Source organism: Ursus americanus, chromosome 25, assembly GCF_024610735.1.
Source record: "Ursus americanus isolate L20-20 chromosome 25, mUrsAme1.1.p, whole genome shotgun sequence".
In the NCBI taxonomy this organism is placed as follows: domain Eukaryota; kingdom Metazoa; phylum Chordata; class Mammalia; order Carnivora; family Ursidae; genus Ursus; species Ursus americanus.
In genome coordinates, this window is record NC_142151.1 from 46,164,392 (window position 1) to 46,170,391 (window position 6,000).

General features: G+C 35.1%; 1 pseudogene; it reads left to right on the top strand.

The window, feature by feature from the left end:
* Window positions 1-4,806: 4,806 nt before the first annotated feature.
* LOC123778912 (olfactory receptor 6C2-like) lies at window positions 4,807-5,704 on the top strand (annotated as a pseudogene).
* Window positions 5,705-6,000: the final 296 nt, after the last annotated feature.

Here is a 6,000-nt window from a genome sequence, read left to right on the forward strand (position 1 = left end):
AATATTAAAAAGAATTAGTTGCTTTGAGTTTTCTAATATTTTCCTATTTTATCCTTTTAATGATTGAGAAAAATGATTAATGGAATAGAGTTGTGATCTTTCAGCTTCCATATATTTTAGGGAAGAAAGGCAGGAAACGCAGACTCCTTCTTGACCATCTGGCTTTTTACTGTTGCTTCTTGACCTAAGCCTGTTGCTATTGTTTATCTTTGTGTCTCTAAGGACACTGCCCCCACTGCTGCATCTTTCAGGATTTTTGCCCAGATTCATCACAAAAGCTAATTAGTGATGTTCGAACCTGGGTCACCAAGGACTTAGTTGTTTATTATTTAGTTTGAAGTTTAGCAAATAAGTCAAATATAAATCTTAATAGTGTAAAAGCCTCTTATCCTTTCCAGAGAAGTCAAAACAAGAGGGGGAAATATTTTAACTATATTTTACTTTCCACCATGAGAGAGCTGGAAAATATTTCCTAGGCATAAAGAGGACCAAAATTCTTGGTCTGAAAGTCTCAATGTGTTGAAGATGAAAAATGCAAGGAGTTCTGGGCTCTCCCAGAGCATCAGTCAGGGTTAAGTACAGTCATCAACTGAGAACCAAGTAAATCCCACACAAACCTTTGCTAAGAAGATTCTCTTCATCAAGTTAGCTTTGAGTCTTCATTGTTACATAATCAACTGAACTAAAATTAACTCTCAGAAGAGTCAGTACAGAGGTCATTTCATTTACTTTCTTCTTTGGCAAATCTACGTGTCAATTTTTCTCTGAAAAGCAAATTTGACATGATTTACCAAAATCAGATGTAAATAATATTTGAACTATTATATAAAGACACACAGATCTTTCTGAGAGGTATTTTTTGAATGCTGCTTTTTATAGTTTACATAAAGATAATGTGGAGTTATATGTGGTAAGAAGTTATCTCTGCCACACACTCATTTTTCTCTTTATAAAGAGAAGATACATACTACACTAAAATCACTGATGCAACAACTTATGTAATATTCACAAAGTTAGTTATCCTAGTTTTTTAAAATATAAAACTCTTTGAAAGATGAAAACTAGGGGTGCCTGGGTGGCGCAGTTGTTAAGCGTCTGCCTTCGGCTGAGGGCGTGATCCCGGTGTTCTGGGATCCAGCCACACATCGAGCTCCTCTGCTGGGAGCCTGCTTCTTCCTCTCCCACTCCCCCTGCTTGTGTTCCCTCTCTCGCTGGCTGTATCTCTCTGTCAAATAAATAAATAAATAATAAATAAATAAATAAAATCTTTAAAAAACAAAACAAAAAACAAAAACAAATAAAAGAAAGACGAAAACTATATTCGTAAACCTTGTCTCTTAAAAACAGCATTAATGAATGGAATAAATGAAAAATGTTTGGGAACAAGGGCCACCGCCTAGAGGGTACAGGAAAGAGCATGTTACCACATAAAGCTCTAGGAGCCACTGGAGTGAGGAATAACGGATTGAGGAAGTTAGGCAGGCTGAAAAGAGTATCTTTCCACTTCATTAAAATTACCTATTGTAGTTATTATGGTGTGCCCCTTTAGTTCCTAAGAATGTCGAAGTTCTTCAAAAAAAATCATTGTCATCTCTCCTGTCTGATGAAGGTGACAGTAAACCTAAGGGTTTAATTGTAGTATCTGGGCATACAGTGAGAGATGATCCTGCCTTCATCTCTGGAGAAACTGAATATTTTATGGAACAAATGAGAGCCATTCAAAACACAACTTAATTGATTTTTGCCAGGAAGTTGAAAAGCATGTTGCCTTCTATTCATGTATAAAAGAGACATTCAAGTCCTGGAGATACTAGTCCAAAACTAAAAAAGTTTTTGAGTATGTTAGTAACACTAAGTGTGGTAGCTGAGGAGAAACTATAGAACAACTATTAAGCCAATGCAAAATTACAGAGTTCTTCAACTTCAGTTTTAAAATAAGAAAATATGCATTAAAGAGACATAAATGGAAATTTAAGAGGGAAAAAATCTTTCTCTGCAGAAGACAAGAATGAAAGTTTTAAATGTAAACTGAACTGATGCATATTTCACCATGTAAATTGTGTGAATTAACACCCAATGGCACTGGCCTTTATAAAATATGTGTCAATAATCTTGAAAAAAGGCCACATGGTACATTGTAGTAATTTCAACATGGATACAATTAAAGTTGCACAGTGAGTTGAAGGAAACCATGATAGGAAGGAAGTTTATACATGATATCTTGGTGAATGTATACAAAAGTTCTAAATGAATATCTTTTTTCCTTGATTTCATTTACAGGAATTATAATAAAATCATGAAATAAATGTTCATAAAAAGCTGCTTTTTGCAGACATTTGAACATTTGTATAAGACAAAGAAATTCACAAAAGGGTGTTGAAAATTAAATCAATATTTTTAGTATATTCATAAAGTTATTTCCATATAGGTAAATTTTTGAAATAATAAGAATTTATAAAAATAAAGAGGTATTTTAAAACTGGAATTACACAAATACAGTGGATTAAAATTAAATGGAATTAAATTAAGTATATTGTATTATAGAAATGTAAAAATATTTATAATATATTTTAAGATAAATAGCATGTGAAAATTATTATTCAAATATGTAAATTATTTGACCTTCCGTTTGAATATCTTACTGACAGATTCTTCAAGAAAGCAAAACAACTACCAAGAAAAATATAACTATTTAACTGTTTGACAGCTAAAGCAAGTCAGAGATGCCAGTCAATAGTTCAGGCAGCAGGAAGGGTAATACCATTCATGCATATCATGAAACTATCGCCCTCTTTATTATTGCCTTTCATGCTGGCTGAACGATTAATGTTAAATACCGGGACATATAAAATTTTAATAATTAAAATTAGTGTCAAAACAATTTCTCTTTTTAAAAATTTATTTATTTGAGAGAGAAAGAGAGCAGGGGGGAGGGGCAGAGGGAGAGGGAGAGAGAGAATCTGAAGCAGACTTGACGTGGGGCTTGATCCGACGACCCCAAGATCAGACCTGAGCTGAAACCAAGAGTCAGACACTTAACTGACTGCACCACCACCAAAAAGCAGTTTCAAGATGAAACCCAAATAGGACAGAAGATAGTTTTGAAGGTACAATCAAATGAATAAGATATATATGTTTTTATACAATGTCTTACCATTGACTATAAGTCTAGGATTGATAGTTGTAGAGCTATCCCAGTAAAAATGACAAAAGTCCCTGATTTCAACAACCTTACTTTCTCACTGAAAGTGCTAAGATAGAAAGCAATTATTTGTTTTGAGAGCACAAATAAGGACCAGTCAATACACAGAGTTTAGAAGACTTCTCAGAAGTGATGCTCCAAGTAAAAATCACAAGTCAGTCCTTGTACCGGGAAGGAGAGACGGAGTGTGGAAGGACAGACAGAGAGATGCGGGGGTAGGTTTGGAGCCCGGGAAGGAGAGACGGAGTGTGGAAGGACAGACAGACAGATGCAGGGGAGGCAGATTTTTTTTAAGACAGATTATCAATGTAAACTGCTTACCACAAGACCTATCACATGGTAAATTCTCAGTAAATATAATTTATTCCTCTTATTATAAGAAATGTGGAATAGAAAGAAGATAGCACTTAAACAGAGCATAAATCCCACTTCCGATTTTGTGGTTTTGAGTTCATGTCACATGAATTATCTGTAAGAGTCCAGATAATACTAGCTGACATATATGAACATGTACTATGCATCAGATTTTATTCTAAATGTATTACCTCGTCTAATCATTTTAGCTGTATATGGTAGATACTCTTATTATCTCCATTTTATAGATTCAAAAACTGAAGGCCTGAGAGGTGGGGAAACTTGCCTGAGGTCATACAGACGTGAGCAGGAAAGCCAGGTATTGCGTGATGGAGATCTCACTAGAGAAGGTGTGCTCTTAATCAGCATGATGCTGCCACTACAGCTTAGAGTGAGAGAGTAAAGACAAGTGTGTGGAGAGTATTTTTAGTAGTTTTAATTTGATTTTGAACTTAATAATAATGAGGTAATACAGTGCTTTCCATACTTAAGTAAACAGACTGAAATATGTGGGTTTTTTTCCAGCTGGGTATCATTGGTCCCAACATTTCTTCATATGTAGCAGATAAATTGTGCATTAAAATACTCTCTGTATCATGTATCCAGTGGACACAGAGTGTAAATTACATACTACCAGAGAAACATAAGGAGAGTCGGGATCCAACAATGTGGAAGTTGCATGATAAAACACGAAACAAAACATAAACACATGCTTGGTCATTGTGGCATGATGCGAAATACAAGTCACAGATGGGTCAGCAGCGCCTGATGGAGCCCAGATCAGCTGTGATATATTTACATTTTATCATGACCAAATCTTCAGGAAAAGACATAAAACAAATTAAATTGAGATAATCACTTGTGAAATAAAGAAGAAATGTTAGATATAAGAAGAAATCATAATTTTGTTGAATCACACACCACAACATAGGTCATATCTAATCACATGAGAAAATCCACTCTTGGGTATAGATTAAAACTGTGAAGGAATAGAGGAAAATGAGATGGTAGAACAATTTTTTAAAATATGTTTAAAAATCACAAAACTGCCAAAAGAATAAGATAAAATAAACAATTGAGTAGCCAGAGTATTGGCAGTATCGATCACTAATTGATAGAAGAAACTGCATGTTCATATGCATGCTATCTCTGGTAGTCATTTGTTCATTCCCATCTAGCTTTGACACCACTCTATTCAAATAAACATCTCTACATTTTATGTGAAATTGAATAAAATTCGGTAGTCAGTGATGAAAAACCACACAGTAACAACCTTCATCTTATTGGGATTGACAGAGGACCCTCAACTTCAGGTTCCAATTTTTATATTTCTATTTCTCACTTACATGTTCAGTATAACTGGGAATCTAACCATCATATCCCTCACTTTAGTTGATCTCACCTTAAAACACCAATGTACTTTTTCCTACAAAATTTTGCTTTATTAGAAGTTTCATTTACATCTGCATGTATCCCTAGATATTTGTACAACATAGCAACTTATAATATTTGCGTTATTCAAGTGTTTTTTATCGACGTCTTTGGAATAACAGAATCTTTTCTCTTGGCTGCAATGTCCTATGACTGCTATGTGGCCATCTGCAAACCACTGCATTATGTGACCATCATGAACAACAGAGTCTGCAAGAGGCTTGTCCTCTGCTGTTGGATGGCTGGCATGTTGATCATATTCCCACCACTTACTCTATCCCTAAATCTGAAATTCTGTGAATCAAATGTCATATTGACATCACCAATCTTGAAGATTTCATGCTCAGACACATGGCTCCTAGAGCAGTTGGTTATTGTCTGTGCTGTGCTGACCTTCATTCTGACCCTCGTGTGTGTTCTTCTGTCTTACATTCACATCATCAAGACCATTCTACAATTCCGCTCTGCCCAACAAAGGAAAAGAGCCTTTTCTACTTGTTCCTCTCACATGGCTGTTGTTTCCATCACCTATGGAAGTTGTAACTTCATCTATGTCAAACCTTTAGCAAAGGAATCAGTGACTATTAATAAGGGCGTGGCAGTGCTAATGTCACCCATAGCTCCCATGTTGAACCCATTCATTTACACTCTGAGAAACAAACGAGACAAGCCTTCAGTGAGTCCTTCGAAAAAATTGTATTGGTCTCAAAAAAGTAAGAGAATGCTCAAGTCCAGAAATAAAATAACAAGCTAAGCGTAAACCATTAAGCTCTAAATCTGTTTGTCTCTTTTTAATCTGATCTCTATTTATGTTAACTTTCTCAAACATTTATTGCATCCAGAATGAATACCCTTCACCACATGAGTTCACTCCTTTAACCTCCCACCCTGCAAACAAACCCAAAATCCCAATCAGAGGACATGATAGTAATTTTCTATTAAATGTAAGCCTGATTTTACTTCTAATCTCACAAACAAAACAGAAATGCAAAAACATGAAACAAATGACAACC